This window comes from Mytilus edulis, chromosome 13, assembly GCF_963676685.1.
Source record: "Mytilus edulis chromosome 13, xbMytEdul2.2, whole genome shotgun sequence".
NCBI lineage: Eukaryota > Metazoa > Mollusca > Bivalvia > Mytilida > Mytilidae > Mytilus > Mytilus edulis.
The window spans coordinates 69,634,708-69,648,946 of NC_092356.1; positions in this window are offsets into that span (position 1 = coordinate 69,634,708).

A 14,239-nucleotide genomic window follows, 5' to 3' on the forward strand; every position below is an offset into this window, starting at 1 on the left:
AAGTCCTCACTTTAACAATGATTGAAACATCTTCGACAAAAACACTTTACCATTGTAGGATGACACTTGGGGACTTAACAAATGTGATAATAGTTATCAAAGTACCAGGATTATAATTTTGTACGCCAGACGCGCCCTCGTCTACATAAGACTCATCAGTGACGCTCATATCAAAATATTTATAAAGCCAAACAAGTACAAACTTTTTATCCAACAGTAATGATGTATAGCAGCATTGGTTAAATACAACGTGTTTGTGTGAGTTCTATTCTTTCTGACGTTTTTTGAATTTTTAACGGGTACTTTTTTGTATTTTTTGTATTGACTCACTCGTAAAATGTACTTTTCTGATCCACCTATTCATGATGTGATTGTGAGAATACAGCTCACGTTAATAATGGCCTTCTTCTGTGCTAGTTTTACTGAAAGGCGTAGGTAAGACTCAAACTTCAGGGATACAATTTATTCATATGAAGGTGTACTTCTACATATGACTAACGTTCACTCACTTCCATCACGCATGCAAGTTGCTATGCTTTCTTTTGCCTTTTCTATCATTACTGTTAGTTCAGTGTCTTAGTTGGTTGATTCAGTAATACTAACTTGCCATGCTTGAGTTGAACTTAAAAGTGGAATCACTGTCACCTGTTGCAAAGTTTTTTTTTACCAACTGTACTAGAAGCACCTTCGATGCCTACTTTAAGTTGTCTTCTGAAATTTTACGAATCAAATGTATGTAAAGCACTTCGACTTGCCTTAAAAATGAATTAACAAATGGTTCAATAAACACTGTAGTTCTTTTCTACCATCTTTCATCTTAATAACAGGTTTCTTAGCTATGTCTTGTTGCAGTCCTTTTTCCTTTATCTTGATTTATATATATGGTATACCACGTTTCTTTGCTTTTAGTATTAATTCATTTTTAGTGAACACTTCTGTATGGGGTAACACTTGAGGTGTTTTGTCTTCAATAAGCTTTACCAACACGTCTTTTGGGTTTATACTATATCCTTTTAACCCCAAATCCTTTTGCCATTCGATGTAATTAGTTTACCGTTATTTGTAAATGACCCGTTGGTATTGTCTTTATAAACCTAGCGCAACCTCTTTATTATGTATAGCATGGATATTAACTGACAATCTAGGCGTACCGGGTATGTTTTTGTTTGTTAATGCCATTTTTTATTTAATACTTACACACATATGTCTTTTATGATTATTTTTTCTTTAATTTTACACCCCTAACCACCACTTGTATTTTTTTTAATCTAATGTTTACTAGATGTGAAAAGAAAAATAAGGACACGTACTACTACGCGGTTTTCTGTCTAATAAGGGTATAGGCAGTCGTACTTCTGATGAACGGTCCTTCCAACGTTCTTGTTTCGTAATACAACCCACTACAAGCCCACACCTTACTTGTTACCCGTTTTATTGACTTCAAGATTAGTAGGTAAGTATCACAAATTATTTCATCCCCACTTGTAGTGTCAATAATTTGGTTCACCTCACTTGTTGGCAGGTCCTTCCATTTTTCTTTTTCTTTTGTGTCAAAGGTATTCAGATCAATGTAATAATATTGATTATAAGATGCCTTCATAATCCTAATACTTATAAAAATATTCCTATATTCTGTTTTTTTTTTCAATTTAAAGAACACCACCCCGTACTCCTATTCAAATTCTAACCCTAACACCCCTTACCCTAACACACCTTACTCTAAAACCTTAAACACCTTAATGAGCAGTTTTAAATCAGACTACTTTAACTTTTACACCATGATGCTTATTTACCTGTATAATGTTACGTCATAACTTTTACTTACTAATATGACGTCACTTTTTTCACTGTCACCTTCCTACTTTCACGTTCACTGTTAATTACTAAAATTGAAAGTGTTGCAGCATTCTCTATTCTACACCACTGGTATGAACCCAGGCTATTCACTACATTTTTTATATAATCCAGAGCCATCTCCATTACAGTGGTTCCGAAATTCATATAACGTATTTAACTTACAAACCACATATTCGGAACATCTTAACATATCCTTACGGCAAAGTTCCAATTTAATATTTTTCTGGGATCATGGCAATTCTGACCACAATTGGGGTTAAAAGTTGTGCCTTAACATATTTTCATAATAATCATGTCAGAAAATACACAAATACAAACATTATGCTATGGTAACGGTGACGGACGTTAAAGGCAATACGTGTCGGCAACAGAGCAGCAGTGACGAAGCTATGGATCAAATTCGAGGAGCTGAAAGAGAATCCTGAAAACGTCAAAATGGAGGAATTCAAAGCCATAGAGTATGCCGTAACCTAGAAAAAGAAGATTATTCATGATTTAAACGAGAAGATGAAAGAAATCCAACACGAGGATCACATTGAACAAGAAATTAAAAAAAAAATACAGTCTCGGATGAGTATATGTTTGATTCAGACAGTAAACTAAAGCAAATACGAAAACTTAAGCAAACAATCAAATCCCCCAACAATAATTCTAATTTAAAAGAAAGTAAACAATGAACGCTAACACTGAATGCTATATACAGGGTTTCCGCTGGCGGTGCGAAAAAAATAATAATTGTGGCGATTAAAATTCGTCATTGGCGAAAGAATTTGGCGACAGAAATATATATAACGATTTATTTTCCGCCATCTTGTTTATTTACTTTTTTTCGAGTTTCTCGGACTTTACCCGATCAGAAAATACTCGGAATTCACCTTGACCTCATTAAGATTTGTACAGAAAATCAATAATCAGCTGATTGCATTTTATACCTATCGACAACAAAGGACTAATTAATAAGGTGTTGATTGAATTGTTTGACAAAATGATATGATTAAATAGCTTCCGCTAAATGTCACATACATAATTTATTTACCACTTAGCGACGCACGTGTTTGAAGCAAACTTTTGACGTTTCCTCTCCTGTTAAAGATAGTTTAGAAAAGAAAGCTGTTGTGACGAAAAATGTTCAAAAGCAAGAAAAATCTCTGATTTAAAACTTAAAGTATCCGTTGACTTAAATATAGGTTATTGATTAGGGAGACTGCTTTAAAGTCGTTTTAGTGACACACGTACGTGTTTCAAGCATAGTTTTACGTCTCAACTTTTTCATTTACGATAATCAAGAAAAGAAAACTGTCGTTATGAAGAAATCTATCCAAAAGGTTAAGAACAACCCCTCGAATGAGAGTAACCCTTCAATGTAATGACTACACATGAAATGAGGGATCAATTTTATGTGATACAGGCTTTTGTTTTGTTGTAAAAACCACTTCGTAGTACAAAAGGGCACATCAGTATTTTTCTTTAAAAAAACTTTCCCTACTACGAACTATACTGGTATTATATGATAAAAATATGTCCATTAATTGTGTTATATTCCAGGACTTATATCTTTTTTATAATTAAAAGTATAGTGGCCCCCTCATTTAGAAAAGTTGTTTAAAATACAATGAATATTTTTCCCTTTTACTAAGTTAAAAAAAATTATGTTGTTTTAAAGTAAATGTTTAGTTTTTATTCATTAAAATGTAGACTCTAAAATAAGTTTGAGAGAATAATCATAGACACAATGGGGCAAAATCATCTTATTTAAGGGAAGAAGGGGGGGGGGGGGGGGGGGGGTAGAAAAAAAGGTAAATTTTAAACGAAAAATATAATTATATTACTTGGCGAAAAAAATAATAAAGTGGCGAAAAATATATTGTTTTGGCGAAAGAGGTGGCGAAAAAAATAATTGACCCAGGGGAAACTCTGTATTTACCTACATCAAACGCTATTTATACAAACACATCAGCCGTTTACATGCTAAACACTATAAAACGAATTCCATCGGAGGAAAATCCTACCGGAAATCAATCAAGCAACTTTATTGGTCCGATTTTACAATCATACAATACTCAGGAAGATTGTTCGTATATACAACCACCAGCCCAACTACCAAATGTATTTAGTAATGAATATCATAGATTATTTTAATTAGATTAGCCATATTTTGACGGGTATGTTTTGCAGTTGAGCACATTTTGGGACTTTTACGAATGTACCATACACTAAAATAGTAGCCTTACACCAATACAGAAATTTAGTTATCTGAAAGCCCAGCTTATAAGAACCGCCGCCCAAACCATAGCAGGATTTGCGCTTACGCACACCAATTATGAGACAGCAGTTTGTTTGCTAAGAGAGAGATTTGGAAACTCACACAATTTTTTAATGCTTACATGAAATCACTCATGAGCTTACCCGCACCGACATTCGGACAAATGATGCATTTAGCTTGAGATCTTACGGAGACAAACTTGAATCATATGTGCGAGGATTAGAGTCACTTTGTCAAACACCTGAGATGTATGGTTCGCTTTAGTTTTGGACAAGTTACCGATTGACATGAGAAAATCTATTGCAAGAAAACGCGGGAGATATAACTTGATATTGAAAAATCTACGAATAGCAATAACTAAAGAGATTGAAATACTTAAAGCTGGCGAAGGAGTCATGAATTCAGACATATTGTACGCCACTGCACCTTTTTATGGGTACGCAATCACATTCATACAAGAGTGAATTCAAAGACACACGTAAGATGGTAAATACACATACATGTATATTTTGTTTAGTTGAGCACTATCCGGCGGAGTGCCTTGAAGTAACAGACGTAAACATAAAAAATCAAATTGTAAAACAGAAACAGTTATGCTTTAACTGTAAAGGGTCACACTATGTAGCCGCATGCCACTCTACTGAACGATGCAAAAAGTGTAACGGAATACATCATACTAGCATATGTAAAGGAAAAGAGGTAATTCCAGGTATGACACCGCAGCCTACAATACCATAGTCAGCAATCAACGTAGTTGAAACACCAAACGAGACTACAGTAATGTATCCATCACACCAGAGTCACGACATTCTCCCGAAAACAACAACTGCACCAGTTGTAAATAACGACCAAGAACTAGAAAGTAACATCTTATAATTATTTGACGAGGGAGCACAGCCTTCTTCAATTTTATAACTCAGAAATTAACTGATAAATTAGAAATAAATCCTACAGAAAAGTTAGCATTCATCCGTCTGTGATTTGAAATTTATCCCAGAAGGTTCGCAACTTAGACACTGCAACAATACAGTTACAGACCGACACAAGAGAAAAAGTCCATATCGACACACTCATTGTTCCAGAGATTGCCGTTCCGATTTAAAACAAGATTTCACAGACTACAAGGAACTTTCCACATTTAAACTTAAGTACAGAACGTTTCGAAATTGACTTACTCATAGGCACCGACTACTACTGGTAAATTATCGAGGACAGAGTTATAAGAGGAAAAGGACCAATCGTTGTACAGTCAAAGTTCGGATGTGTGTTATCAGGACTAATCAATAGAAACATCAACCATCCGACAACATCTATAGCTCTGGTAAACGTCATTGAAGACAAGAACACAGCGAAAAAGGAAAGTCCACGGCAAAGTTGCTATGGAAACATGACCGTTCAGATGATATACCTTCAGGCACGACCGTTGCCAAAAGAAGACCAGAAGACACATCACAATGGCTCGTACAAAGTAGATCGCACATGAACCCACTTAAGGAAAATTTCAAAGAAAGTAACTTGCTACCTAGACGAACGAACACACCCTCAACTGGTAGAGTCAAGAAGCCAAATAGATACAAGAAAGGAACTTACAACGCATAAAGAAAATAACCGCTGAGTGATGCTACAGTAGGCGGCAGAAGAAAAATCCATGAATGGACTATGAGATACACTTTAGTTGTGATCAGTTAAGGTTAAGGAACTAGATTATTTTATTTGAGATGGACATAAATTTAAATTTCTTTTATCTATATTGTCAACTTACATTTTCTTACAATTTTTCGTTACATACTTCGGAAAATACGCAAGGTACAAACATTATGCTATGGTAATGTTGTAACTAAAACGCTATAGTAAGTGATGTTATTGTATTATTCATTACCTATCACTACATTTGAACGTATATAGAAAACACAACGCATTTATTGAGATTCTTCAACAATCTTACATTCGGAATTCCTAAGAATATCTTTACGGTAATTTTCGAACCTTTCTAAGCTCATTTCAAAGGTATTGACCTAGGCTATTCCTTACTTAAATATTTTTCTGGGATCCGGGCCCGTCTGGCCACCACAGAGGTTCAAAGTTGCCCATTTACGTATTTTCCATATCAACCACACATTCGGTACCCCTCGACATATCCCTACGGCAAAGTTCCGAACTGAACCTAGCCCATTTTAAAGGTATTGACCCAAGCTATTCCCCACTTAAATATTTTTCTGGGATCCGGGCCCGTCTGGCCACCACAGAGGTTCAAAGGTGTCCCTTAACGTAATTTTCCGTATTAAACACACATTCGGTACTTTTCGGCATATACCAACGGCAAAGTTTCGAACCGGACCTAGCTCATTTCAAAGGTATTGACCCAGGCTATTCCCCACTTAAATATTTTTCTGGGATCCGGGCCCGTCTGGCCACCACAGAGGTTCAAAGGTGTCCCCTTAACGTAATTTTCCGTATTAAACACACATTCGGTACTTTTCGGCATATACCAACGGCAAAGTTTCGAACCGGACCTAGATCATTTCAAAGGTATTGACCCAGGGCTATTCCCCACTTAAATATTTTTCTGGGATCCGGCCCGTCTGGCCACCACAGAGGTTCAAAGGTGTCCCTTAACGTAATTTTCCGTATTAAACACACATTCGGTACTTTTCGGCATATACCAACGGCAAAGTTTCGAACCGGACCTAGCTCATTTTAAGGTATTGACCCAGGCTATTCCCCACTTAAATATTTTTCTGGGATCCGGGCCCGTCTGGCCACCACAGAGGTTCAAAGGTGTCCCCTTAACGTAATTTTCCGTATTAAACACACATTCGGTACTTTTCGGCATATACCAACGGCAAAGTTTCGAACCGGACCTAGATCATTTCAAAGGTATTGACCCAGGCTATTCCCCACTTAAATATTTTTCTGGGATCCGGGCCCGTCTGGCCACCACAGAGGTTCAAAGGTGTCCCTTAACGTAATTTTCCGTATTAAACACACATTCGGTACTTTTCGGCATATACCAACGGCAAAGTTTCGAACCGGACCTAGCTCATTTAAAGGTATTGACCCAGGCTATTCCCACTTAAATATTTTTTCTGGATCCGGGCCCGTCTGGCCACCACAGAGGTTCAAAGGTGTCCCTTAACGTAATTTTCCGTATTAAACACACATTCGGTACTTTTCGGCATATACCAACGGCAAAGTTTCGAACCGGACCTAGATCATTTCAAAGGTATTGACCCAGGCTATTCCCCACTTAAATATTTTTCTGGGATCCGGGCCCGTCTGGCCACCACAGAGGTTCAAAGGTGTCCCTTAACGTAATTTCCGTATTAAACACACATTCGGTACTTTTCGGCATATACCAACGGCAAAGTTTCGAACCGAACCTAGCTCATTTTAAAGGTATTGACCCAGGCTATTCCCCACTTAAATATTTTTCTGGGATCCGGCCCGTCTGGCCACCACAGAGGTTCAAAGGTGTCCCTTAACGTAATTTTCCGTATTAAACACACATTCGGTACTTTTCGGCATATACCAACGGCAAAGTTTCGAACCGGACCTAGATCATTTCAAAGGTATTGACCCAGGCTATTCCCCACTTAAATATTTTTCTGGGATCCGGGCCCGTCTGGCCACCACAGAGGTTCAAAGGTGTCCCTTAACGTAATTTTCCGTATTAAACACACATTCGGTACTTTTCGGCATATACCAACGGCAAAGTTTCGAACCGGACCTAGCTCATTTTAAAGGTATTGACCAAGGCTATTCCCCACTTAAATATTTTTCTGGGATCCGGGCCCGTCTGGCCACCACAGAGGTTCAAAGGTGTCCCTTAACGTAATTTTCCGTATTAAACACACATTCGGTACTTTTCGGCATATACCAACGGCAAAGTTTCGAACCGGACCTAGATCATTTCAAAGGTATTGACCCAGGCTATTCCCCACTTAAATATTTTTCTGGGATCCGGGCCCGTCTGGCCACCACAGAGGTTCAAAGGTGTCCCTTAACGTAATTTTCCGTATTAAACACACATTCGGTACTTTTCGGCATATACCAACGGCAAAGTTTCGAACCGGACCTAGCTCATTTTAAAGGTATTGACCCAGGCTATTCCCCACTTAAATATTTTTCTGGGATCCGGGCCCGTCTGGCACCACAGAGGTTCAAAGGTGTCCCTTAACGTAATTTTCCGTATTAAACACACATTCGGTACTTTTGTGCATATACCAACGGCAAAGTTTCGAACCGGACCTAGATCATTTCAAAGGTATTGACCCAGGCTATTCCCCCACTTAAATATTTTTCTGGGATCCGGGCCCGTCTGGCCACCACAGAGGTTCAAAGGTGTCCCTTAACGTAATTTTCCGTATTAAACACACATTCGGTACTTTTCGGCATATACCAACGGCAAAGTTTCGAACCGGACCTAGCTCATTTTAAAGGTATTGACCCAGGCTATTCCCCACTTAAATATTTTTCTGGGATCCGGGCCCGTCTGGCCACCACAGAGGTTCAAAGGTGTCCCTTAACGTAATTTTCCGTATTAAACACACATTCGGTACTTTTCGGCATATACCAACGGCAAAGTTTCGAACCGGACCTAAATCATTTCAAAGGTATTGACCCAGGCTATTCCCCACTTAAATATTTTTCTGGGATCCGGGCCCGTCTGGCCACCACAGAGGTTCAAAGGTGTCCCTTAACGTAATTTTCCGTATTAAACACACATTCGGTACTTTTCGGCATATACCAACGGCAAAGTTTCGAACCGGACCTAGCTCATTTTAAAGGTATTGACCCAGGCTATTCCCCACTTAAATATTTTTCTGGGATCCGGGCCCGTCTGGCCACCACAGAGGTTCAAAGGTGTCCCTTAACGTAATTTTCCGTATTAAACACACATTCGGTACTTTTCGGCATATACCAACGGCAAAGTTTCGAACCGGACCTAGATCATTTCAAAGGTATTGACCCAGGCTATTCCCCACTTAAATATTTTTCTGGGATCCGGGCCCGTCTGGCCACCACAGAGGTTCAAAGGTGTCCCTTAACGTAATTTTCCGTATTAAACACACATTCGGTACTTTTCGGCATATACAAACGGCAAAGTTTCGAACCGGACCTAGCTCATTTTAAAGGTATTGACCCAGGCTATTCCCCACTTAAATATTTTTCTGGGATCCGGGCCCGTCTGGCCACCACAGAGGTTCAAAGGTGTCCCTTAACGTAATTTTCCGTATTAAACACACATTCGGTACTTTTCGGCATATACCAACGGCAAAGTTTCGAACCGGACCTAGATCATTTCAAAGGTATTGACCCAGGCTATTCCCCACTTAAATATTTTTCTGGGATCCGGGCCCGTCTGGCCACCACAGAGGTTCAAAGGTGTCCCTTAACGTAATTTTCCGTATTAAACACACATTCGGTACTTTTCGGCATATACCAACGGCAAAGTTTCGAACCGGACCTAGCTCATTTTAAAGGTATTGACCCAGGCTATTCCCCACTTAAATATTTTTCTGGGATCCGGGCCCGTCTGGCCACCACAGAGGTTCAAAGGTGTCCCTTAACGTAATTTTCCGTATTAAACACACATTCGGTACTTTTCGGCATATACCAACGGCAAAGTTTCGAACCGGACCTAGATCATTTCAAAGGTATTGACCCAGGCTATTCCCCACTTAAATATTTTTCTGGGATCCGGGCCCGTCTGGCCACCACAGAGGTTCAAAGGTGTCCCTTAACGTAATTTTCCGTATTAAACACACATTCGGTACTTTTCGGCATATACCAACGGCAAAGTTTCGAACCGGACCTAGCTCATTTTAAAGGTATTGACCCAGGCTATTCCCCACTTAAATATTTTTCTGGGATCCGGGCCCGTCTGGCCACCACAGAGGTTCAAAGGTGTCCCTTAACGTAATTTTCCGTATTAAACACACATTCGGTACTTTTCGGCATATACCAACGGCAAAGTTTCGAACCGACCTAGATCATTTCAAAGGTATTGACCCAGGCTATTCCCCACTTAAATATTTTTCTGGGATCCGGGCCGTCTGGCCACCACAGAGGTTCAAAGGTGTCCCTTAACGTAATTTTCCGTATAAACACACATTCGGTACTTTTCGGCATATACCAACGGCAAAGTTTCGAACCGGACCTAGCTCATTTTAAAGGTATTGACCCAGGCTATTCCCCACTTAAATATTTTTCTGGGATCCGGGCCCGTCTGGCCACCACAGAGGTTCAAAGGTGTCCCTTAACGTAATTTTCCGTATTAAACACACATTCGGTACTTTTCGGCATATACCAACGGCAAAGTTTCGAACCGGACCTAGATCATTTCAAAGGTATTGACCCAGGCTATTCCCCACTTAAATATTTTTCTGGGATCCGGGCCCGTCTGGCCACCACAGAGGTTCAAAGGTGTCCCTTAACGTAATTTTCCGTATTAAACACACATTCGGTACTTTTCGGCATATACCAACGGCAAAGTTTCGAACCGGACCTAGCTCATTTTAAAGGTATTGACCCAGGCTATTCCCCACTTAAATATTTTTCTGGGATCCGGGCCCGTCTGGCCACCACAGAGGTTCAAAGGTGTCCCTTAACGTAATTTTCCGTATTAAACACACATTCGGTACTTTTCGGCATATACCAACGGCAATGTTTCGAACCGGACCTAGATCATTTCAAAGGTATTGACCCAGGCTATTCCCCACTTAAATATTTTTCTGGGATCCGGGCCCGTCTGGCCACCACAGAGGTTCAAAGGTTGTCCCTTAACGTAATTTTCCGTATTAAACACACATTCGGTACTTTTCGGCATATACCAACGGCAAAGTTTCGAACCGGACCTAGCTCATTTTAAAGGTATTGACCCAGGCTATTCCCCACTTAAATATTTTTCTGGGATCCGGGCCCCGTCTGGCCACCACAGAGGTTCAAAGGTGTCCCTTAACGTAATTTTCCGTATGAAACACACATTCGGTACTTTTCGGCATATACCAACGGCAAAGTTTCGAACCGGACCTAGATCATTTCAAAGGTATTGACCCAGGCTATTCCCCACTTAAATATTTTTCTGGGATCCGGGCCCGTCTGGCCACCACAGAGGTTCAAAGGTGTCCCTTAACGTAATTTTCCGTATTAAACACACATTCGGTACTTTTCGGCATATACCAACGGCAAAGTTTCGAACCGGACCTAGCTCATTTTAAAGGTATTGACCCAGGCTATTCCCCACTTAAATATTTTTCTGGGATCCGGGCCCGTCTGGCCACCACAGAGGTTCAAAGGTGTCCCTTAACGTAATTTTCCGTATTAAACACACATTCGGTACTTTTCGGCATATACCAACGGCAAAGTTTCGAACCGACCTAGATCATTTCAAAGGTATTGACCCAGGCTATTCCCCACTTAAATATTTTTCTGGGATCCGGGCCCGTCTGGCCACCACAGAGGTTCAAAGGTGTCCCTTAACGTAATTTTCCGTATTAAACACACATTCGGTACTTTTCGGCATATACCAACGGCAAAGTTTCGAACCGGACCTAGCTCATTTTAAAGGTATTGACCCAGGCTATTCCCCACTTAAATATTTTTCTGGGATCCGGGCCCGTCTGGCCACCACAGAGGTTCAAAGGTGTCCCTTAACGTAATTTTCCGTATTAAACACTCATTCGGTACTTTTCGGCATATACCAACGGCAAAGTTTCGAACCGGACCTAGATCATTTCAAAGGTATTGACCCAGGCTATTCCCCACTTAAATATTTTTCTGGGATCCGGGCCCGTCTGGCCACCACAGAGGTTCAAAGGTGTCCCTTAACGTAATTTTCCGTATTAAACACACATTCGGTACTTTTCGGCATATACCAACGGCAAAGTTTCGAACCGGACCTAGCTCATTTTAAAGGTATTGACCCAGGCTATTCCCCACTTAAATATTTTTCTGGGATCCGGGCCCGTCTGGCCACCACAGAGGTTCAAAGGTGTCCCTTAACGTAATTTTCCGTATTAAACACACATTCGGTACTTTTCGGCATATACCACGGCAAAGTTTCGAACCGGACCTAGATCATTTCAAAGGTATTGACCCAGGCTATTCCCCACTTAAATATTTTTCTGGGATCCGGGCCCGTCTGGCCACCACAGAGGTTCAAAGGTGTCCCTTAACGTAATTTTCCGTATTAAACACACATTCGGTACTTTTCGGCATATACCAACGGCAAAGTTTCGAACCGGACCTAGCTCATTTTAAAGGTATTGACCCAGGCTATTCCCCACTTAAATATTTTTCTGGGATCCGGGCCCGTCTGGCCACCACAGAGGTTCAAAGGTGTCCCTTAACGTAATTTTCCGTATTAAACACACATTCGGTACTTTTCGGCATATACCAACGGCAAAGTTTCGAACCGGACCTAGATCATTTCAAAGGTATTGACCCAGGCTATTCCCCACTTAAATATTTTTCTGGGATCCGGGCCCGTCTGGCCACCACAGAGGTTCAAAGGTGTCCCTTAACGTAATTTTCCGTATTAAACATACATTCGGTACTTTTCGGCATATACCAACGGCAAAGTTTCGAACCGGACCTAGCTCATTTTAAAGGTATTGACCCAGGCTATTCCCCACTTAAATATTTTTCTGGGATCCGGGCCCGTCTGGCCACCACAGAGGTTCAAAGGTGTCCCTTAACGTAATTTTCCGTATTAAACACACATTCGGTACTTTTCGGCATATACCAACGGCAAAGTTCGAACCGGACCTAGATCATTTCAAAGGTATTGACCCAGGCTATTCCCCACTTAAATATTTTTCTGGGATCCGGGCCCGTCTGGCCACCACAGAGGTTCAAAGGTGTCCCTTAACGTAATTTTCCGTATTAAACACACATTCGGTACTTTTCGGCATATACCAACGGCAAAGTTTCGAACCGGACCTAGCTCATTTTAAAGGTATTGACCCAGGCTATTCCCCACTTAAATATTTTTCTGGGATCCGGGCCCGTCTGGCCACCACAGAGGTTCAAAGGTGTCCCTTAACGTAATTTCCGTATTAAACACACATTCGGTACTTTTCGGCATATACCAACGGCAAAGTTTCGAACCGGACCTAGATCATTTCAAAGGTATTGACCCAGGCTATTCCCCACTTAAATATTTTTCTGGGATCCGGGCCCGTCTGGCCACCACAGAGGTTCAAAGGTGTCCCTTAACGTAATTTTCCGTATTAAACACACATTCGGTACTTTTCGGCATATACCAACGGCAAAGTTTCGAACCGGACCTAGCTCATTTTAAAGGTATTGACCCAGGCTATTCCCCACTTAAATATTTTTCTGGGATCCGGGCCCGTCTGGCCACCACAGAGGTTCAAAGGTGTCCCTTAACGTAATTTTCCGTATTAAACACACATTCGGTACTTTTCGGCATATACCAACGGCAAAGTTTCGAACCGGACCTAGATCATTTCAAAGGTATTGACCCAGGCTATTCCCCCACTTAAATATTTTTCTGGGATCCGGGCCCGTCTGGCCACCACAGAGGTTCAAAGGTGTCTTCCTTAACGTAATTTTCCGTATTAAACACACATTCGGTACTTTTCGGCATATACCAACGGCAAAGTTTCGAACCGGACCTAGCTCATTTTAAAGGTATTGACCCAGGCTATTCCCCACTTAAATATTTTTCTGGGATCCGGGCCCGTCTGGCCACCACAGAGGTTCAAAGGTGTCCCTTAACGAAATTTTCCGTATTAAACACACATTCGGTAACTTTTCGGCATATACCAACGGCAAAGTTTCGAACCGGACCTAGCTCATTTTAAAGGTATTGACCCAGGCTATTCCCCACTTAAAATATTTTTCTGGGATCCGGGCCCGTCTGGCCACCACAGAGGTTCAAAGGTGTCCCTTAACGTAATTTTCCGTATTAAACACATCTCGGTACTTTTCGGCATATACCAACGGCAAAGTTTCGACCGGACCTAGATCATTTCAAAGGTATTGACCCAGGCTATTCCCCACTTAAATATTTTTCTGGGGATCCGGGCCCGTCTGGGCCACCCACAGAGGTTCAAAGGAGTGTCCTTAACGTAATTTTCCGTATTAAACACA